Source organism: Mus musculus, chromosome 6 (genome assembly GCF_000001635.26).
Source record: "Mus musculus strain C57BL/6J chromosome 6, GRCm38.p6 C57BL/6J".
Lineage (NCBI taxonomy): Eukaryota > Metazoa > Chordata > Mammalia > Rodentia > Muridae > Mus > Mus musculus.
The window spans coordinates 136484515-136508271 of NC_000072.6; the positions used below are offsets into that span (position 1 = coordinate 136484515).

General features: G+C 44.6%; 1 long non-coding RNA gene and 2 pseudogenes across 6 annotated transcripts in view; 1 reads left to right on the forward strand and 2 right to left on the reverse strand.

Moving 5' to 3' along the window:
* On the reverse strand, positions 1611 to 2672 carry Gm6728 (predicted gene 6728; annotated as a pseudogene).
* Positions 3595 to 23757, reverse strand: part of Gm44140 — a 30645-nt gene continuing 10482 nt past the window's right edge. For 5 of the 6 annotated variants that reach the window (XR_001785392.2, XR_001785391.2, XR_001785394.2 and 2 more), the window contains one exon: positions 3595 to 4113. This is a non-coding gene — a long non-coding RNA (predicted gene, 44140). Of the gene's footprint in view, positions 4114 to 10448; positions 10828 to 23757 lie in introns of those variants that run through there. The other variant, XR_001785393.2, reaches the window with a different exon arrangement.
* Positions 4221 to 4686, forward strand: Rpl36a-ps3 (ribosomal protein L36A, pseudogene 3; annotated as a pseudogene).

Sequence of the window (23757 nt, forward strand, 5' to 3'; positions counted from 1 at the left end):
ATAAGAATGACCCCCATAGGCTTCTGTGTCTGAATGCTTGCCCTCTGTTTAGTGGAACTGTTTAGGAAGGATTAGGAAGTGTAGCTTTGTTCGAGTGGGTGTAGTTGATGTTTCAAAAGCCTATTCCCAGGCGAGTGTCTTTCTTTCTTTCTTCCTGCTGCCTGTGAATCAGGCTGTAAAGCTGTTAACTAGTGCTCCAGGGCCAGCCTATCTGCTTCCTTCCATGATGAACATGGACTAACACTCTAAAATTCTAAGCAAGCCCCCAAATAAATGTTTTCTAAGAGTTTCCTTGGTTACAGTGTCTCTTTACAGCAATAGAAAGTAACTTAAGACAAATATGTTATTTTTCAGGTGTACAAGTGCCCTTCTTTAGAATGTTTGCATATCTGCTCTAAGGAAGAACAAATGATCTATGCAAACCACACCAGATGCTCTTTTTCCTATACAAATATTACCCTGGTGATTTAAATAATGACTTCACAATAGGCCCAGCCCACTCACATGAGAGTTGGCATCAGAAAAATCTAGGTTACCCTCCTCTATATTCATAATTTGAGGTCTGGGTTATGTGAGATTCTGTCCCAGAAAACACCACCACCAACAACAAAGAAAAAATAAATAAAAATAATTAGGCCCAAGGTTCAATTCCCAGTATTATCATGATACACAACTGTAATCTCAGCAATTGAGAAGTAAAGGTGATTTCAAGGTCTTTGGTGAGAGACACTGAGATTTGTGCTCATAGACAAGCCCTAGGGGAGCCAAGAATGTTAAACTCACAGTGTTGTCTCTTCAAAGGGAATCATGTCTAACCTGTTTTCCACCTACAAGGCTGGGAGCAAATACGGTTAACAGCCCAGTGATATTGTGCTATTTGTGTGACATAGACCACAGTAGATCCTCCCAAGACCCTAAATCATGAGCTTGTAAATCTATAGAACCCATCAAGATGAACAGTGTCACATGTGGCCTAATCTATAGAAACCATCTTTTTTTTTTTTTTTTTTATAAATAACAACTTTATTTGCCAACATCCTTCTAAAACATCTAGAATCAGAATGGCTTCTTGAATTACAGCTTTGGCAGTGAGTACAGATCATAATAAAGAATAATGTGACCCAACTTCTCACAAGGAGATTCTTAGTGAGGAATAAAATAAAGCACACGGCCATGTCATAAAAGCCATTAGATGAGTTATGCAAGTTGTTATCTGAAGTTCCTGAAACTTTGGATGAGAAGGAACAAGGGCAGAAGGTTGCAGAATGCTAACACTGGGGTCTACCCAACCCCAGGTCCCTGCGACGGGTGCTGTGACAGGGAGTTGGTTGAAAGCAGCTGCAGTAAAGTCCAGTACACGCTGCCCGCGTGCTTCTTACTTCTTTAACAGATTGCTCATCCAAACCTAACAATGTAGTCTTAAGCCCTGAGAGTTTTACAAATGAGTTTATTTGCTAGGAGAGAACCCAGAGCCTTGGGCACACTGCATGGTGCCCACACTTCCATGAGCTACCACTCTAGTTGGTGTGCTTGAGCCAGGGTCCTACTATGCCGCTCGATGCCTTGACCTCACAGTTTTCCTGCCTCTGCTTCCTGAGGGGCCAAGCTCAGCTCGTCTGCTCACTTCCCACTCTAACGGCTTCAGCATCTTTTGCTTCTTCTGTCTTTTCTTTGCACAGGTTTCCAAGGACAATCCCTAAGAACAGGAACATTCCTACTGTGCGGTTGGAGGTGAACTTGGCCCAGCAGTCCTCGGCTCTGTGGATGTCTACAGTGTAAATCTGGTGAGCCAGGTGGGCTCCCACTGCAGCCACAGCAGCATAGTAGGGGACGGTCTGACCATTGTTGGCTCCAGCCAGGCTCAGTGCTGCCACCATGGCAACCCCAAAGCCACTAAGCCACTGCCTGGTGTTCTCCTGAAACAGCAGTGCTGTGGACTTCAGGCCAATCAGAGCATCGTCTTTCTTGTCCTGGTGGGCATAGATAGTATCATATATCAGTGTCCACATAACTCCAGAAAAATACAGAGGCAGGCATACAGCTGGATCACAGGAGCCCTTGACAGCAGACCATCCGAGTAACACACCCCAATTAAAAGTCAATCCCAAAGCCAACTGAGGCCAAAACGTGATTCTTTTCATTAGTGGGTAGGTGATGACAAGAAGTAAGGACGCTGCTCCCATTGCTATACTGTAGTAGTTTAAACACAGGAGAACGCCCAGTGCCAAGGTCAGCTGTCCCCCAAGGAAGACAAAGGACTGGAAGGTTGAAATGTCTCCAGCAGCAATTGGGCGACTTGCTGTCCTTGTAACCTTTTTATCGAAGTCACGGTCCCACATGTCATTAATAGTACAGCCTGCTCCACGCATCAGAATAGCTCCAGTGCAAAAAAGTGATAACATGTCTGGAAAACAACCTGGGTCAGCGGCCAGACCAAAGCTCCAAGTGCATGGCAAATACAGCAGCCAGGTTCTGATGGGCTTGTCCAGGCGCATGAGGCGCAGGTAGGGCTGCAGCGGGCGGGGCGCCGAGTTCACCACGGCCGCGGCCGACAGGCTGAGAGCTCGGCCGCACTGCGTCCCGGGGGCCGGGGCTCGCCGATCGCGCACCAGGGCCAATGGGAGTCCGCGCGAACCTCGCAGCCATGCGGACCCAACGGCCCGCAGGCCCCGCCTATAGAAACCATCTTGTTTAATGTTTTATTCTTTGCGAATTTTATATCATCCACCCCCCCCCATCTCACTCATCTCCTTGTCTCTTTGTACCTGCCCTTGCAATCTTCCGCTCAGAGGAAAAATAAACCTCACTGTGGAAGCTGTAGTATGTGACAGGCTGTCCCACAGTGTACCTGTTGTCTACACTTCTTTACGAGCCAATGTTCATTACAATGAGTCACTGTTCCGGCTTGAGGCCTCTGGCTCCTGACATACTATTAATACTGGATCCTCACTGGAAATCTTCTCAGATATTCTGCTGTTTCCCTGTGTCATGGAAATCCTGCAGCTTTGGATCTGTAGGGATGGCCCTTCTACCTCCTCCAGCAGTTCATAGATGGGGTAGATGTTGAAGTGGGCCAACTCAAAGCCCTGGATTCAGGCCTGGGTGGTAGCTAAGCTAGTCTGCCCACTAGGTCTCTCCCACCCACACCACCAGGGAGAGCTCTCCAGCACTGCCCTGGCCAGCTCACCCCATGCCTTAACCAGCAAGGGGTAGAGCCAACTCTTCCACTCTCCTATCCTTTGGGCTGGGCCCACCTGTGCCCATTCCAGCAAGGCCAGCTCTTGTGTAGCCTAGGAGAGGTGCAGGACCTGCTCTCCCAAATGTTGTAGTCTTAGAGGGGCAGGACTAGCTCTCCAACTTCCATGAACTTGGGGCTAGCTCTCCCGCCTGCCATAGGTTGGATGGTATGTGTGTTGGGGTCTCTCTCCTCACCCACATTACAACCTATCTTTACTAAACATGCCATATGTACTTTACAGAGTTGTAATATTGTCATATCTTAAGCTTTATTGTGTACATTAGTTACTTACCACCAGGAAATTTTTCACAAAATTGTGCTTTGCTTAAATATGAATATGCCTAAAATAAATTATTCATGGTCAGAGCTCCAGAGATTGAACCAGCACTGGTTACTAAGTTGAACCCAACTACTGTCTCGCCTCTGATGGATTATTACTCTGCTGGCGGTGGCATTCCCAGACACTCCCTTAGTCTTTTGCTGCATAGCAAGTTGGAGGCATAAGGCGCTTAAGGAGGCATAAAGTGACTTTTTATCCTGTGCTTCAAACCCTACAGTGTCACAGTGATAATGTCTATGAATACTTGGCTTGCCATCTATAAACTCCGTCTTAAGGAGGGAGTGATGATGTTTGGAAAAGGTGTCCGAATGCCCAAGTGACCTTTAGCTGGCAGACAAGAATGTGTCCAACAGTCGTGTAGTGAAGGCCACACACTCTATCAAGTCTTGAGAGCCTATGTAAAGGAGCAGTTTGCCTGGAGACACTTCTTCTGGTACCTTACCCACGAGGGCATCCTGTACCTGTGCCACCTCTGGAGCTCATACCTGCTGCTCTGTGCTGCAGCCATCCCGAGACTGGCAGGGTGAATGAAGACCTACAGGAGTAACAAGAGAGGTTGGGGTGATTAGAGATGCCTACAGAAGAAGCACTGTGTCCCCAGGACAACAAGAAAGAAAGAAAAAGGAAAAAAAGTGTTGCCAGGGCGCGTGCGGTTGAGTCGGGGTTCGCGGCGGCCGGTCTCTCGTTCTCATCGCAGACACTTCTACTGCAAACATGGTCAACGTACCAAAAACCCGAAGGACTTTCTGTAAGAAATGTGGCAAGCATCAGCCTCACAAAGTGACCCAGTATAAGAAGGGCAAGGATTCCCTGTATGCCCAAGGAAAGCGGCGCTACGGTCGCAAGCAGAGTGGCTACGGTGGGCAGACAAAGCCAATCTTTCGAAAGAAGGCCAAAACCACAAAGAAGATTGTGCTCAGGCTTGAGTGTGTTGAGCCCAACTGCAGATCCAAGAGGATGCTGGCCATTAAGAGATGCAAGCATTTTGAACTGGGAGGCGACAAGAAGAGGAAGGGCCAAGTGATCCAGTTCTAAAACTTGTGTTCTCTGAGAGGAAAATACTGAAGCAGTAGAGAAATGACCTGCTAGAGAATAAAGATACTGTTAATGATAAGCCAAGGTGCATCCCTGAGAAGTTATACCATCCAATAGATCTGGTAAAAGGTTCACTGCAGAAGGGGAGAGGAGTGAGGCCCTGAGGAAGGGATAGAGGCAGTGAGAGCCACGTAGACAATCGGGAAGCAGAACTGTGAACAGAGAAAAGAAAAAAGATGGGGCATGCACACACAGAGAGAATGCCAGAAACAGAGAGAGACACAGGAGGGCAGAGAAAGAGATCTGGGATGACTGGTTGGGGGGCTTTCATCACTGAAATCACAGGGAATGGGGAACCTAATAGCAGTGATGACTAAATGGTTGCTAGATCCTTGAGGGCAATCAGCAGAACTGCCTGTGTGCTAACAGGTACACTCGTACACTCTACATATACAATACATTAGTGCTGCTTTATATAAAGGCACAAAACTTGATCTCCTTATTTTCCATTTGCTTATTTGTTTATTACATTTTGCAGTACTAGACATGACACTCAGTCTTGTTTGTGTTAGGCAATAAATCTGTGTTTAAGGAAGGGAGGGAGGGGGCAGAAGTAGTTGAATACCCCTTCAGTTTCAGCATTAGGAAGGTAGAGGCTGCCTTCTGAGGTTGAGGGCTACATAGAACCCTGTCTCCAAACAAACAAACAAGAGATAGAAGAGGTGGGCAGGAAGAGGGGGGAGGGAGGGAGGGAGGGAGGGAGGGAGGGAGGGAGGGAGGGAGGGAGGGAGGGAGGGAGAAGAAAGAGCAAAACATAAAAACTTCAGTTGGATAAAAGGATAAAAGACTAATATTTACTAGCAGTGTTCCTTAGAAATTGCCACACCCTTACTTCCTGCCTGAGGAGCAAGTTCCCTCCCTGACCGGTTGGACTGCCTTTCATTTCTTTCACTTTGTATGGAATTAACTCATTTATTGACCTTATTAACCTTGAGCCTCCCAAAGCTCCCATCTAGTTTAAGGCACCGACCACACCCAAGAAACAATTTCCAACACAAAGAGATCATCAGGCACACAATAGTATTCTGCCCAGTGGCCAAAGCAAACTCGGTTCAAATCCAAGTCATGTCACCCATGTTGTACTTTATAAAAAGAAAGAAATGAAGAATGAGCCAGGATGTTTTGTAGAGGTGCAGTATGGTGAGGTGGAAGGGGTGGCTCTGTGGGCCTATCTTGAGGCATCCCTTCCCCCCCCCCCCTCCAGGTACCAGCCATACCATAGTTTGGAATAGAGTTTATTTAGGGCATGAGGAAGGAAGTTGAGGATGGAGTAGAGACAGAAAGGCAAAGAGGGAGAGGGAGAGGGAGAGGGAGAGGGAGAGGGAGAGGGAGAGGGAGAGGGAGAGGGAGAGGGAGAGGGAGAGGGAGGGGAAGAAGAAGCCGGTCAGGAACATGTGGTGAGAGAGGATGGAGGGGAATGGAGAGAGAAGGGAGAGAGAGAGTAATAGGATAAGAGAATGAGAGAGTAAGAGAGTGAGGAGGGGGCAAGCAGCCCCTTTTACTGTGAGTCAGACACACCTGGCTGTTGCCAGGTAACTGCAAGGCAAAGCCTAGAAGGAATGCTAACAAGGGTGGCTGATTTTGAATCTAGAAAGAGCAGCAAATGATTCTGCAGGAGTGATCTTGGTGGCAAAGGAAGGAAGTCCATGCTAGGGTGAGTTGTTGAGTCCTGGTTGGACATGTTAGTCGGTGAAGTGAGATAAGTAAATTTGATAGCTGGACCTTGGTGGTCAGCATCAGGAATGAGTCAGACATAAGTAAGTATTCAAATAAGAAGTCTAGTGGGGAGTCCAGTGGTTTAACAAAAGGGAAGGGTGAGGGAGGACCTCCCCCCCTCCCAGCACCAATTTTGCCACGTTTGGGCCTGTTTGAGCTATTCATTTCTTATCCTTGTTAGTGACTATATTGTGTCCCACTCAAAATTCCTCTTGTGTATGTTTATGCATGTGCAGGTGTGGAAGCTTGAAGACAACTTTTAGGAGTCAGTTTGAGGCAGGCGAGCACAGCCTCCACCTGTTTCTGAGGCAAGGTCCCTAGCTAGTTTTCTTCTGCTGGGTTGAACACTTTAGGTTAGCCAGTATTAGGACAAAGCAGCGGAAACGGAAGCTTGGTGGGTGGGAGCCAAGAAACATCACAGTCACATTATGCCACAGAGCTAGTGCAAGAGCTTTATTGGGGGAGAACAAAAGAGAGATTGAGAGATAGGAAAAATAAACAAGACAGAGAGGGAGAGAGAGAGAGAGAGAGAACATGAAACAGTAAACAAGGGAGGGGGGGGGAAAGGAAGGAGGAGAAGAGGAATCAGGGAGGGTGGAGAGAGAGAGAGGGAAAGACAGTGCACATTTGAGCTAGCCATGACTTTTAAAGAGTTTACAAGTTGATACACAACTCATATCGACCATGGAAATGCACTGCACCTGGCACAGTTGGGTGATGACTTAAGCTGCTGCCACCGAGTCACTGAAAGGCAGGCTGGAGGACCACCAAACTTAACACATTTAACAGCTGTCCTGTGAGCTTTTGGGCAACTCTGTTTTGCCTCACATCTCATCATAAAAGCACTAAGATTGCAGATGCGTGCTATATCGCATGGCTTTCAGCAGGACTCCAGTGATCTCTGTTTAGGTTCAGGCTTGTGAATTACACATTTTTATCTACTCAGTCATCTCTACACATAAATCTCTGTTGAAGCAGGATGTGGTGGTTGCTCTCTTGCCCGTAATCCTAGCACTTGGGAGTTGCAGAGAGAAGAGTCAGGCGTTCAAGGTCATCCAAGTGGCCATACTGAGTTGGAGGAAGGAAGAAAAGAAGGAAGGAAGAATGAAAGAAAACTATGTTGAATCCCTAACCTCCATGTGGCTGTTTTTGGAAACAGCATCTTTGTGGAGGGGGTTGAGATTAAGCAAGGGTACGAAGGTGAGCACTGAATCCACATGACTGATATCTTTATAAGACAAGACTCCAGAGATGTGTTCAACATAAAGAGGAGACACATTAAGGATACAACCACCAGAAAACAGAGAATTGAGGTCTCAAGAGAGATGAAGTCTGGCCATAGGTTATCCAGAACTCTAAGGCCCCAGAACCAAGAGCATGTGAAGTTCTGCCATTAAAGCTCTCAAGGCAGAGGTATTTTGTTATGACAGACACGGATGACTAACACATTCCCTTATGATTGCCGCTCAGAAGTTCCTCTTTAAGCTACATCTTCCATGACCATATCTGGGTTCCCTTTTGAAGCATTGTGATGAGCTTAGGTAATGCACTGCTTATCTAGCCCTTGAGCTGTCAGTCAACTGAGAACCGCCCACATTCCAGAATTAGGTGCTCCCACCCGCCACTCAGCCTTTAGTGACTCAGAGCCAATGGCCATGTCTTCACTACTGTCCAATGGGAATCCTTTTCATGGGCATGCTCCATACCTCCCCTATAAAGCCCACCATCATGACCTGTTTGCTGCTGGCTCCATTCCTGCTTTTAAAGGCAGCCACCATTTTGTGATTCCACACCCCAATAAGTGTCTTGTTCGGTGAGGTCTCCTTGATGATGTATGCTATTCCTCGGTATTCCTCGGATCCCCAAGATCCCCTTCCACTGTAAACCCTTTCACTTTCTACCTATGTAGACTTGGGGATTCCTTTAAGCCTCAAATACACTCACAGATATTTACATTCAATATAATAGCTACAAGTATAATTTCATTTCTTTTTTTTTTTTACATACATTCAGTTAATTACTCAGCTAAAAGTAATTGTTTCCAAGCCCGAAAATTGATGTTTTATTGTATTGTTAGAGACAAAGAGCAATCCCAGCGCTACACAAAGAAACACAGGAACAAAGTGAAAGCCGCTCAGCAAGACTTTCTTCCTGCTAAAGGGGAGCCCCAGGGTTAGCAAGCACACTGGGTCAAGATGGCTCCCATCTTCTGTTCCTCACGTAGGTGTGACTGTGTCTCATCCCACTGGTGGGAGTTCAGCTCCACAGGCTGATGTGATTGGCTAATTGGTACAAAGTGGGAAGGGAAAGAAAAAAAGGGTCCTTGCCAGACTAACTTTGATAAGAATAAACAAAAGTTTCTCACAGTAGTATTCTATCTGCCCATTCATTCATTTGCCTCTCAGTATAAGGACAACTACTTTAAAATTGTTGAAAACAGACTTAAAACGAGAGAACATCTTTACAAGTTTCTGAGACTTAATGTTTTTGTATGATGATGTGAAAAACAAATTTTATCCTGCTAAGATCATAGTTTTTAGCTGATGGATAGAATTAATTCTATCTTGAGGTGCAAAATCTATTGTCCTTTTTTCCTGGCAGGGGAACAAGTGACTAATTTCACGTTCGAGCCTCTCAAGAAGCTCTGTTAGCCGAGTGGCAGTCTCCTACATCTCTGTTCTTCACTGTCTGTTTCTAGCCTCTCAGGCTTAGTGTGGTGACGCAGCTGTGGCACACGAAAACCATTAATATTTTCCATCGTGTCTTCTAAATGCACAACCTCAAACAGTGTGTGGTCTCCTTGGCCTGCTACAGTGGGTAAACATTTGGTACCACATTACCAGTTCTCTGATACAGATATTATACTGCATCATTTACGTGGGTGTCAGGTTTAGTACCATGTTCATGAGTACTTGTTTGAAGGCAAGACCACACACACACACAGACCCCTACTTATCCAAAAGTGGAACCCACAACAGATCAAAATAACAGTTATACCAAAGTCCAATGTATTGAACCAGTGATTTATTGGGGTTACTTAAAGGAACATGGGCGCCGGGTGATGATGGCGCATGCCTTTAATCCCAGCACTTGGGAGGCAGAGGCAGGTGGATTTCTGAGTTCGAGGCCAGTCTGGTCTATAGAGTGAGTTCCAGGACAGCCAGGGCTACACTGAGAAACCCTGTCTCGAAAACACCAATCAATCAATCAATCAATCAATCAATCAATCAATAAATGGAACACAGACAAGTCAGAGCCAGGGCTACACTGAGAAACCCTGTCTCGAAAACACCAATAAATAAATAAATAAATAAATAAATAAATAAATAAATAAATAAATAAATAAATGGAAAACAGACAAGTCAGAGTGGCCACATCACCCAGAGCCCACCCTCACACAGAGGACAACTGTGAGAGCTACAAGCCTGGCGGTCTTAGCACACCTTGCAGGTAACTTGGCAAGTCAGAGAATCTTCTACACAGCTCTCAGCTCATCAGATTTTCTTTTCTCTAACTGCAGCATTGCTGGTCAGTCCCCCTTCCCTATCTAGCAGCTGTTACGGTTTCCATGACCCTGGTAAGCCACTAGGAATCTTGTAAATTGTATCTTTCCCAGACTTTGGGAGGTTTGTTTACTGGCTGAGTCTCTCAAACCGCCCTCCCCACTTCCTGGAGAGACTGTTTCAATTCCTGGAATTGGTATCAACAATACTTAATCTTATTATGTCCATTGGGAATCTATTCAGGAGCTAAGCATGGTGCTCAGAATATCCAGGGTCTGACTTCAATCCCTAATACTCGCAAGACACAGCAAGCATGAACCCATCAACATACGCTGCCGTTTCTAGCTAATACAAAGGAGTGTGTAGTGTGTGGGGAATAGTCAAACATTTCTGAAGACAGTTTTCCAGAAGTGCACATAGATGCTCCCTGGAACGCAGTTTGGCTACATATAGCTTAAAGGGGTGCTTTCTTCAAACACTGAGGCAATAAAGGTTAAATACCAAGTTACAAAAAAAAAAAAAAAAAAAAAGGAGAGAGAAAGAGCTAAGAAAGAAAAAAACCTACACACTCTCAGTATTTTTCTTGTTGGTGTGAAAAAATGTCCTACAGAAACGATTTAAGGGAGGAAGGATTCATCCGAGACCACAGATTGAGGGAACTCGTGGCTGGCGAGGCATTTCTGTGGAGTGCAAGACGGCTGGTCACACGTTTGCAGTCAGCTCAGGATCTCATTTTCCCTCTGTCTGGACTGTAGTTCATGGGATGGAACCGTTCACATCCGGGTGGATCTAGGAGCCTGGCTCAGTTGTCCAGCATTTGATTGCAGGGTGGGTGTGGTGATTTAAATTGGAAGCGCTCCCACAGGCATCAGGACTTGAGTTCTTGGTCTAAAGTTGGCGGCTCTCTTTGAGGAGGTTTTGGTGTCTGTCTGGCCCTGCAGGAGGAAGTAGGTCATCGGAGGCTGGATTTGAGAGTTTAAAAGCCTTGCTCTAGCCTGGTGTGGTGGCGCACGCCTTTAATCCCAGCACTCAGGAGGCAGAGGCAGGCAGATTTCTGAGTTTGAGGCCAGCCTGGTCTACAAAGTGAGTTTCAGGACAGCCAGGGCTATACAGAGAAACCCTGTCTCAAAAAACAAACAAACAAAAACCCCAAAAAAACAAAAAACAAAACAAAACAAAACCAAACGCCTTGCTCTACTTTCAGGGTGCACTTTCTGCCTTATGATAATGACTAAGATGTAATCTCTTTGTTTCTAGCTCCTGCCGCCATGCCAACCACTTGCCGCCATGCCAGACAACCTTACATAGGTGGCTGATTCCTGCTATTTCGAGTGATACTACTTTAAAAAATAAAAAATCTTAAGAGAGATATTTGCTTTAGGCTCACAAGGAAACTGAGCAGAAAGTACAGAGAGTGGTGGCATCTCTTCTCCCCACCCCCACTCACATAGCTTCTCCCACCTTTAATGGGCAGCTTTTTGTACATACCACATACAAGTAAAATCCAATGTCTTTGTTTGTTTAGTTGTTGTTGTTGTTGTTGTTTGGAGACAAGGTTTCTCTGTGTAACAGCCTGGGCTGTCAGAGTTAGGGTTAGTCTAGGCTGGCCTTGAACTCAGAGATCTGTCTGACTCGGTCTTCTGAGTGTTGGGATTAAAGGAGTGTGTCAACTAGGCCTGACTACACAGTCTTTTTTTTATCATTAATGAAACAAAATTTAGCTGCACACAAAGTCAGTTCACTATGACATAAAGAGATCTTAGTGTATGGGTCTTAGTGTATAGTGTCTGAGCTGGCTTGCAACTTGGTATAAAGACTAGGGTGGCCTCAAACTCACAAGATCTGCCTGTCATTGTCTCCCAAGCACTGAAATAAAAAGTGTGTGCCTCCATAGCTGGTCCTTAGTTCATACATTTACAAGTATTTATTCATTATTATCTTGGGGCATATATACACTATATGTGAACATGCTATAGAATGTATGTGGAGGTCAGAGGACACTGTTATGGAGTGGGTTCTCTCTTTATATGGGTTCTGCAGATTTAACTCTGGCTGCCAGGCTTATACCGGAAGCACCTTTATCCACTGAGCCATTTCAGTGGCCCCTTTTGTTTGTTTTAAAACAAAGACTTGATATGTAGCCCAGGTTGGCCTTGAACTCATACCACTCTCTACTTTAGCCTCCTCGGAATTGGAATTAGGAATCTATCCCACCACGCCCTAATCTGCAGTGGATTTTAAAGAACAAAAGCCCCTCAAATTTCCTTTTGTTGCTGTGACAAGACACACCAAACGAAATCACCCTGGGAAAGGAAGGATTTATTTGTTTTCTACTTCCAAGTCCCAACCCATCACTGAAAACAGTCAGGGCAAAAATCCAAGCAGGAACTTGAAGCAAAAACCACAGAAGAACACTGCTTGCTTTGGCTCATGCTTAGCTAGCTCTCTTATATAGCTCAAGGGAATGGTGCCACCCACAGTGGGCTGGGCTCTCCTCTATCAATAAACAATAAACAAAACAATCCCTTACAGACATGCTTACAGGTTAATTTGATCTAGGCTATTTCCAAGTTGAGGCTTTCCACTCAGATGCTGTAGATTGTGTCAAGCTGACAAAGCTAAGACAAAAACCCAAAGCTCTTTACATTTTCCTATGTTTATATGATTAACACTTTTAAACAACCAGGTGGTATTGGCACATGCTTACCTGCATGTGAGAGACAGAGGCAGCCTAGATTCTATGAATTCAAGTCCAGCTTTATCTACATAATGAGTTCCAGGTTAGTTAGGGCTAACTAGTGAGAATATATCTCAAAAAAGAAAACTCAAACAATAACAAATGTTAGTTAGGCATAAATCAATCGTATTTTCGATGCACCTTTGATTATATGAACTATGTAAATAAGTTGGTCCTCCTTATCTGTGGATTCTGTATCTGTATCTTCTATCAACCTACAGTAACTGAGACTGTAAAAACATGAAGACCAAGATAAAACAACCCACTCAAGAAAGGTTCAGGCCACAACCATCATGATGATGGTGCTTGTTTTTTCAAGATAGGATGTCTTTGTGCCACCTTGGTCATCCTGGAATGTGCCTCAAATTCATCCAGATCCACCTACCTCTGCCGCCTGAACGCTGAGATTAAAGGTGTGGTCCACCACATCTAGCTTTGACCACCATAATTACTAGGACAGTTGAAGGTATAAATGCCCTTTTATTTTTGGCCAGTGACCAAGAGTAGGCTAGTGCCTCAGAAAGGCTCTTGATGCCAAAGCTCAAGAGATATGGGGTTTTAAAGGCAAAATACTATAGAGATGACAATTACATTAGTCTTTGATGACAGTCTGAGAACTTTTACAATGTTTGTCCTCCACCCCCATCGGCCACTGAGCATTGGTGGCCTCAGGATGAGGAGGAGCAGGGTCTCCTCCGGTAGCAGTGAGTAGAGCAGGTATAAATGACCCAGGAGACTGTTCAGGAGGACAGCTCATTCACTGACATCGTGGAACTTGCTTATATAGCTCAAGTCAGGGAGGGGGAGGGGAAGACAAAAGGTCAAAGGAGGAAGTGTAACAGTGGGGGCAGGGACTTTCCACTGGCTGTCACATGACTTCTAAGAAGCTAGTTCTTTGGCAGGGGAACCGAAGTTTAACTGGCCTTAAGGTGACAAGGCCTTTGTCTTTATGGAGATGAGAAGGCCCAAGCCTGATTTGGGTAGGGAGCAGGCCCCCGTCCTGCAGGGCTCTCTGAGAGATGTCCAGGGCATGGGCAACACTTGACCACTCCTTCTCTGGCTTGAGAACCCAGGGCAACGCTGTATCAGCAAAGCCCAGTAGGCATTTCAATCACAATGTAACAGTTAATCATCCTCAGACACGACACAAGAGGGTATCAGACCCCATTACAGATGGTTGTGAACCACCATGTGGTTGCTGGGAATTGAACTCAGGACCTCTGGAGGAGCAGTCAGTGCTTTTAACTGCTGAGCCATCTCTCCAGCCCTTGAGACTAGATTTCTTTATGTCACTAGTTCTTAACCTTCCTAATGCTGTGACCCTACAATACAGTTTCTCATGTTCTGGTTGAATGAAAAGAAGAAATAAAAATGAAAGGAAAGGACATGCGTCATCCTAGGTATGGTGGAGAACAACATTTATTACAGGTGTGTGGGAGAGCAGAGGCAAAGGCATGTGGGAGATGGGGAGTGGGAGGGGGAGCAGAGAGGGGAGCCAGGAGGCCAAAGTTACACAAAAGAGGGCAGGTAGCCAAAATGTCTGGATTATATGCAGAATAGCCTGTGTGGAAAAGGAAGCCCATGCCCTAGGCTGGAGAGTTCAGGATGGGGGTGGAGTATGCCAGACTAGGGGATGCTGGAAGAACCTGATTGCCAGGACCTCTTTGATATATTAAATGAGGACCTCAGTTGTTTATTCTGGGTTTGAAAGTTAACAGTGGTGACCCTCAAACATAAAATTATTTTTGTTGCTACTTCATAAATGTAATTTTGCTACTGGTATGAAATATAATTTAGGCATTGCATATGCAGGATATCCAATATTTGACCTCTGTGAAAAGGTTGTTTGATCCCAAAAGGAGTCTTGACCTGCAGGTTGAGAACAGCTATTCTCTGTAGTCCTGGAATAGCTGTGTAGACCAGTCTCACCTGAAACTCATAGATCTTCTTCCGGCATCTGCCTCCCAAGTGCTGGGATTTAAGGGGCACGACACCACACTTGGCTCAAGAGAAGCAAATTTGGAAGCAATGTGTTCCTGGTTTTCTTCAGAGATGGTTTTCAGCCCCGAAGTGAAAAACCACAAGGAGGTGTGTAGAAGTGAGAGCCCAAACACGGTCCTCAGTTAGCTCGAGTTCTTGTCTCATGTTGTAGCTCAGAATGGACTCACAAAACTCACAGTCTTTCTCCTGCCTCAGCCTTCCAGAGGCCAGTCTTACAAGTGTGAATTACCACACAGTTTGCTGTAACCCTCTTAATTGATGGTGTGTAGCTTGTGACTCATGTTCATGTTCTCAAGCATGAGTCAACATTCACTCAGCTGAGGGTGTGGGAACCAAGGACCGCATTGGCCTGCCTTCCCACTCAAAGTAGCTCATCTGATCTCTGGGCAGGACAGGACATGCCTTCCTGCCTCCCACAGCCAGCTTTCAGGAAAATTCCACTCTCATTCTTCAAGGCCTCGAGATTAGCTGCTTAATCTAGCATTTAATGTCGACAGCCTTGGACACTGCGGGTTTGTTTGTTTTGAGAGAAGGCATTCGACTGTTCTGCTCCTGAGGGTGACCTTACACTTCTGACCCTCCAGAGGCTGCCTCCCACTCGCCGGATCACAGGGATGCACCACCACACCCAGTTTATGGGGGTGCTGGGGATCAAATAATAGGAAGCTCTCTGCCTACTGGGCCTTTGTCCCCATTGTCCCCAATGCCAACAGCTCTCCTTTATTCTCTCCGGTGAGCACTCGCTTTCTGAGGCTGACCCATTGTTTTCCTCCCTAGCATTTTGCACAAACTCCTACTCTTGTTTGTCTCCTGAGCTATCTCAGTCGTCCAGTCCAGCCTGGAACTCACTAGCCCATGCTGGTCTGCTGAGTGCTGGGACTACAGGCATGGGCCTCCATGTCTGGCTTTAGAAATTTTCTTTATAGCTGACATATCCAGGTGTTTTCTTTACAGTGCTTGAGAACTGACTGGTAAATACAGGCGAAGCACCGCGCTTTAGGAGAGGTTCAGTTCTTCCTGTGGTCGTCTATACTTACAACGTCAGCTTGAGACAGTAGAAGCAAGAATGGCAGGGGCTCAAAGGTAGCCTCTGTTAGTAAGCTTGAGGCTGCATGATACCTTGTCTCAAAGACAACACCACGCATGAACAAAACCCCTGTCCATACATAGTGCATGCCTGCAATCCCAGTGCTCTGGAGGCCAGGCCAGGGAACTGAGGCAGGTTTAAGGCCAATCTGGCTTATACAATCCGCTCTAGGAGAGTAATTAGTTAAGGCTTTGCTTATAGAAGCAGTAGGGTGGGAACTTGGGGAGAAGAAATGAAGATTGTAACTCACTAGAGTTCCAGCCAATAGGGAAAGCAGGAATGTCTTATGATCAGGGACTTGAAAACCACAGGGTAGCTATTTTTGTCTTTTCTCTATGTTGGTGTGCCTTTCTGCAGAATGGTGAATAGGAAACTGCTTTACTCTCACCAGTTAGTCTCTCATATGTATTCTCGAGGGTCTTGCTTCTCACATCCCTTCTGCCACGGGCAACATGACCAACATGAGAAGGAATTCAAAGTTCTCATAATTGCCTCAGTTCTGATAAGCTAAGGAACCCTATGGGCTTTTCCAGTCCCATCCCCTCCTTACAGCTCCCCCCCACCCCCATCTGCTGTCAAGGCTAGGCCAAGTTCCATTCTCCACCCACAGGAACATTCTTGAGTAAAAAAAAATCTCAGAAAAATGGCAGAATGTACTGATTAATAATCACCTGACCCTCTGGAAAGTCCCAGATAGAGCTCAAATGCGTGTCATGATCTGCCCATGCTTGCTGGCCAATAGACTTAAAGGTCAATATGCTTAGCCAATGTTTGAACTGTAACTTTGGTGATGTAACCTGTGCCCCTAAAATGTATAAAAACTGCTTGTAATAGCTATTTGGGGCCGCCTTCTCATCACTCGCCTTGAGGGACTGATTAAAGGGAGACTTTGTGCTGGAAAATAAACCTCTTTTGCATTCATCTGTGTCTCAGGGCCTCACTTGAGGGTGTCTTGAAGTAAGTACCACTGACCAAGAGTTGAGGTCTTACAAAGCCATGACAACATTCACAGAAAATGCTTCCCCTATGGTGAGTTTTCTTGTTGCAGAAAGTTACTGGAATACATGCAAAAAGCAGAGAGTGGAAGGAACGCAGAGACTCCATGTCCTCTGCTCATGGGATCAGGGTGAGCTACCCTCCTGGCCCACTGCAGTGTTTGCCAACCTGGAAGCTCCACTGAGCTTTGATGTCTAGTTTATCGGTGCTTTAGTACTGGGCAAGATTGCTAATACCTTGGCCCAGTAGGGTTTAGTGGTTAGGGTGACTGCCTCAAAGTCCCAACCACCTAATCCGATAATCACATGGTTGGTCTTTCTGAGGCCATCATGTGGTCCAAGATGAGTCACTCCCATCATAAGAAAGATGTATTTCCCTGGAAGTTCAAAAGGCTTTTAAGGTTCTGTGCCAGAAGCCAAGGGAAAATTATACATACATATATAATAATAATAATAATAATAATTATTATTATTATTATTATTATTATTATTATTATTACACCATGCTATATCATCATGCCTCATCAACTTTTGTAAGAATCTGGCACCCTGGCTGTGATAAAATGAGAAGGCTTTAGAGAAGGGAGAGTGTGTGTTTTGTAGTTGTGGTTGGGACATGGTCTTACTCTAGAATCTAGATTGACCTAGAACTCACGGCAATCCTCTAGGATTCTAGGATCACAGTCAAGAAGGACCAGATCTGTCTGTGAAAAGAAATTCTCAGATAAGAAAAGGACCAAGAAGGCAATTCAGATGGCACTTCTATTACCAGGACAGACTGTTTAAAAGAAAATAAGGATGATTTTTGTTTGGCCACAATGAGAGTTCTTGGATGACAACGGGTGAAGGCTGCTTTGTTCAACAAGGAAGCATCGTGGATCCCCAGGTAAGGACTTTGGGAAACTTAGGTGAGAGGAAGTTTCAGTAAAGAAGAGACTAAACACCACAAGCAGTGCTTTAGGGTGCCTTGGACTGTGGGACAGAATAGAGGAAACAGAGGAGCTGCTGTCACAGTATAGTTTTAAAATATACTTTTAAAATTCAATTAATTTTTGTGGATGGTGTTTGGCCTGTATGTTTGTTTGTGCAAAGACACTGCCTGGTAACCAAGGCCAGAAAAGAGTGCAGGAGTCCTTTGAACTAGAATTTAGACAGTTGAGAGCTGCCATGTGGGTGCTGGGAATCAAACCTGGGTTCTTTATAGGAGCTTTTGTCCTCTTTTTTTTTTTTTTTTTCAAGACAGGGTTTCTCTGTGTAGCCCTGGCTGTCCTGAACTCACTTTGTAGACCAGGCTGGCCTCAAACTCAGAAATCTGCCTGCCTCTGCCTCCTGAGTGCTAGGATTAAAGGCATGCACCACCATGCCTGGCACTTTCAGTCCACTTAAGTGATGAGTCACATCTCCCAAAAGTATATAATTTTCAAAAGCACAGCTTTCTTACAAATCTAGAATGAGCACGTGCCAACTGCAATTGTTTCAATTCACTAGTGAGCTGATGTCAGTTGATCTAAAGAATTACAAGAACAAATCCAGCCAGAAAGGCATAGAGAAATACATTTGCAAGGAGCATGGTGGTGTATACCTGGAACTGAATATACTTTTGGGAGGCAAAGACTGGAAGATCAGGAGCTCAAGACCTGCCTGGGCTACATGGTAAATTTGAGGCCAACCAGGGCTACAAGAGACCTTGTTTTAAAAAATAACAATAACGTATCTGCTAGGTTTAGGAGGTTTCATATCTTTTTACAGACAAGAGGTGATTTGTATCCTTCTCTGGAAAAAAAATAATAAGACTTAAGCCTGCAACTTCAAAAAATGCCCACAATCAACAGTAAATACAGGCACTCAGAGGAGTTTCTTCAATACTAGAATGGTGCAAAGTGACCAAAAAAAATATGAAAATCATAACTTAGTGCAGTAAGACAGGGTTGAAATAATACAGAGCCGATATTTATGAGTCTATTGTTCAGTTGTTGAGAAAGATCCGGGCATGATGGCAAATGGTGAGACTGAAGGTGCTACAGGCTGAGGCAGGGGAGGGCAGAGGATAGCATTCTAGATATCCTAGGTATTTTAGATCTCATAAATACTTAGATATCCTTTGCCAAGACCCATGACATTAGTTAGGTAGGCAGGATCTTGGGCTTGCTCTTAAACTTGGCTTCCTGCTGGAGCTTCCTGAGTGCTGGAATTACAGTATGTGGCCACACGGGGCAAATACCGAACTTTTACAAGTATATGTCAGGTGAGTGTGCTCACTAGTTTTATGTCAACTTGACATAAGTCAGACTCACTTGTAAAAAGGAAACTTCAAATGAGGAAAATGCCCCACTACATTGGCCTGTGGAGGATTTTCTTGATCAATGTGACAGGGCCCAGCTCATGGTGGGTGGATGCCACTACTGGTCGGGGAGTCCTGGGTGTTATAAGAAACCAGTCAGGTTGAGCAAGATGTGGAGAGCAAGGCAGTAAGCAGCACTCTTCTATAGCCTCTTCAACGGATCCTCCATCCAGGATCCAACCCTGACTTCCCTCAGTGATGGACTGTAATGTGGAACTGAAAGCTGAAAGAAACTTTTTCTTTCCCAGGTTGTTTTTGACCATAGTGCTTTAATCACAGCAACAGAAATCCGAACTATAACAGCAAGCATGACAGAACAGCAGGACGGAGGTTGATTGGCTTTGATTATTAACAGTCAGCAATAATATGTTAGTACAGAAAATAAATTTTATAGGCTGTTGTTGTTAACAAAGTCTTAGATGTTTGATTTTATCAATGAAGACTTGAGAGCCAGATGTTGGAGTAAAAACTCGCTAGCCGAGAGAGGCAGAGAAAGCACCTCGCTGACCCTCCTCCTCAGCAAACATCCCTAAAGGCAGTTCTCTGTCTTAAAAATCCCTCAAGCTTAATGTCCCTCCCTTCCATTTCCTGTGCATCTCTCTCTCCATCCTCCTGACTTCCCTTCCTCTGTTTTTTCCCCTATGTTCACTCCCTGTCAACTGGTTTCTTGCTCTACCTTTTGACCTATGGCTAGCTTTACTTAATACTGTTTACAATAAGCAGAAAGCCCTGAATTAGGGGTATGTTAGCTTTTCCAGTAAATAACTCTATGTAGGGTTTCAGTGTGATCAAATATCCTGCACCAATGGGGCTTGACAGGAGTGGGGTGGATGGGATAGTGATGCAGGCTTTTAATCCCAACATTTAAGAGGCAGAGGCAGGCAGATCTCTGTGAGTTCAAGGCCAACCTGGTCTACATAGTGAGTTCTGGGTCAGGCAAGGTTACAAAGTGAAACCCTGTTTCAAAAACAAAAGTTTATAAGGTAAACTTTATAATAATTATACTAAATATTGATCAAAGGTCTTTTCCTAAAATTAAAAAAAAAAAGTTTATGTAACCTATAGTTCTATTGAGGACCATTTTTTAAACCAGTTTGAAATTAGCTAAGGAGGTTGGTGATATTTAGTGGTAAAGGCCCCGGCATATTCGAGGTCCCCGGTTCACGTCCATCATCAGAGGCGCTGGCTGTAGTAGTAGCACATACTGTAATCCTAGGACTCAGGTGGCAGAGGCTGTAGGGTCAAGAGTTCATGGCCTGCTTCTGTTACATGATGAGTTTCAGGCTCCATGTTCTCCTGTCTTAACATTCTTTGCTTTGCTCTCATAGTTCCTAGTATGCGCATTGTTTGCTTGGTTTCGTTTTCTTTATTTTTGAGACAGCCTCATTCCTTAGCCCTGGCTGTTCTGGAATGCACCAAGTCCACCAGACCAGGCATGTTTCAAAATCAGCCTTCTTCCAAGCCTCTGCCTCATGTGTATTCGGATTAAAGGTATGCATACTCTGGCTGCCTCACATTTACTTTTTTATTTATTTATGGTGTGTGTCTGTGTGTTCTATGTGGGTGGGCACATATATTGACGTCAAAGGACAATTACAGGAGTTGGTTCTTTTCTTATACTCTTGTGGGTCCCAGAGATAAGACATGGCAGCAAGCATCCTTGCCCGATAAGTCATCTCAAAAGCCTTGGTACATGTCTCTTAAAATAGTGTTGGTACCTACAAAACGTGGAACATATCTAATTTAAATTTGAATGTAAGATAAAATATCAAACTCGTTTAGTGGTCAGGTCTTCTGGGAAACCCCTAAGACCCCAGGAGTCTTAAAGACATTTCCCCTTTCTGAATATGTCCTTGTTCTTTTTTTGGGGGGGGGGGAGAAACCCTAAAACCTAACAGATTTGAAAACCTAGCAGAGATTTGGCCACTTATTTAAGCTAGAACCATACATCTTAACACACAGTTTAAGTGACTGCAGCAGGTGAATCTACCCAGGCATTTTGGTGACAAGACCTTTATAACTGCCAAAGTATCATTTTTTTTCTTTTCTTTTTGTTTGTTTGTTTGTTTGTTTGTGAGAGAGGGTTTCTCTGTGTAGCCCTGGCTGTCCCAGAACTCACTTGGTAGACAAGGCTGAACTTGAATTCCCAGAGATCCACCTTCCTCTGCCTCTTAATTGATGAGATTAAAAGTGTGTGCCACTACCGCCCAGCTTCTTTCATATCTCTTAAAAGAGCTAAATGTTGAGAAATATGAGGCATGAAAGCAACAGGAAGGGGTATTTCAGAGTCACAGGGGGTGTAGTGGCTATTTCTGGTTGTCAACTTGACTATATTTGGAATGAACTACAATCCAGAATTGGAAGGCTCACCAGTGACCCTTATCTGGAGGCTTGGAGATTCTTATCTGGATCTTGGTAAGGAGATCTTGAGCAATAGTGGCTATGGATTCCAGAAGATTAGATCTCCGAGTTTAAGGAACACACCTTTAATCTGGGCTACACCTTTTCATCTGGGATTAAGGGTGTGGTGGCACACACCTTTAATCTGGGCTACACCTTCTGCTGGAGACAATATAAGGACATTGGAAGAAGAGAGTCTAGCTCTTGCTCCTTCGCCTGCTTGCTGTGTGAGACTGAGTAACTGCTAGATCCTTGGACTTCCATTCACAGCTGCGACTGAACCATTGTTGGGAATTGGGCTGCCGACTGTAAGTCATCAATAAATTCCTTTATTATCTAGAGACTATCCATACGTTCTGTGACTCTAGAGAACACTGACTAATACAGGGGGACTAGCACAAGGAGAGGAGGAAGTACTGAGGGGACAGTGGGATGTAATGGTATATTTGTGTCATTGTAAACTTTAACTGTCAATTGACACAGCCTAGAATCAACTGAAAGAAAAGTCTCATTTGAGTAAATTGTCTATATTGGTCTATGGTCATGTTTTTGAGGGATTGTCCTGATTGTGAATTGATAAGGAAGCTCAGCCAACTGGGTGGTGACATTCCCTGGACTGTGTAAGGGTGTGACCCAAGGATGAGCCTTAGTGGCCAGTAAGCAGCCTTCCTCCATGGGTTCTACTTCAAGCTGTTGCTTCAGTTTCTGTCCTTGCCACCCTCAGTGGTGGAGTGTGACTTGGAAGCATAAGCCAAATAAATCCTTTCCTCTCTGAAGTTGCCTTCTGTCATAGTGTTTTATCACAGCAATACTGTGGGAACCAGAACAATACAAATAAAAATTGTACAATGAGGCCCTTGTGTGCTAAAGAAGAACAAAGGAGACAGTAAAGGTAGTAAACTCTCTTACTGGATTTGAGGCCTGCTTTGCAGGAGAGGATCTGATATTTTACACCTGGGGGTCACAGGACTAGAGCAGCGGCTCTTTCTATTGCTGATTTGCTAACTGGACATAGCATCAAGGTGTCTTTCTGACATTTATTTTCAGGTTCATAGGTTAACACTATTCTCAGCCTTGGTCACAAAGCTCCTCTTTAAATGCCCATCAAGTGAGTGTTTAGCAGCAAATGGGTATCAAAACCACCAAAGCTCAGCAAACATTGTGGGGTCTTAATGTTACAAGGATGAGTAGGAGCAATTTCCTCAGTGGTGTTGCTATGGTAACTTGCTCATGCTCCTTCCATTATCTGAGCCAACATCCTTCAGAATTTCGACATATACAGAAGACCATCAGAGAGAGACATTCGGCCTTGTGAACGGAACAACTAATGGATTCTTGAACTTTCCATTGATTGAGAGCCATTGTTGGACTAGCTGGATCTCAGCCAGTAAACATTCTAATCTCGTGTGTGTGTGTGTGTGTGTGTGTGCATGTGCGCATGCGAGTATGTGTGCATGCACACTCAGGTGTGTGCAGAAAGAGACAGACAGACAGACAGAAGAAACCCTAGCTAATACATGTGTGGAGGCCAGAGGACTAATTCTACTAATCAGTTCTTTCCTTCTACCGTGTGCCTGCTAGGCCTTTCAGAGAATGACTCTGCAGAGGATTCTGCTTATCCATTCTTGAAGGGGAGGGACTTAGAGAATCTGGTTAATTTCAGGGACTTCCTGAAACTGTTTTGAGCTGTTACTGTCTTAATAAGCTTCCCTGCAGGGTGGAATGTTTTAAACTTGGAAGAAACTGCTACATAACAAATCTGGAAAGAAGCTCTCTGTGAATCTGCATAGTGAATTCCAAACTAGCTGGTGCTATACTGAGAGACCCTATCTCAAATAAATAAATAAATAAATAAATAAATAAATAAATAAATAAATAAATCCAAAAAGATCTGCCATACGGTCCAATATAAATGGACTTTAAGCCTAGTGATATATAAAATATTCTCGGGAGATCATCTGCTTTTGGTTTCCATAACTGCCCCTTCTCCTACCTCATAGATAAGTGCATTATGTACTGCTCAGAGCCAGGCCCTTTGCTTTGTGCCTGCTAGGCAAGCACTATTCCAATGAGCTGCTCCCAGATCCTTTTTTGCTTATTTCTAAGACGTTTTCATTTGAGTTGGCAAGCAAGAGTGAGGGCAAGCAGGCAAACCACAAGGGCTTACTTCTTCTATGTCCTTTATACAAGCACCAGTAGAAGGTATGTACCAGATTTAAGGTGGATCTTCCCATCTCAAAAGATCTAGATTAAAAGTGGTCTTCCCACTTCAAATGATTCAGTTAAGGAAAATCCCTGACAGGT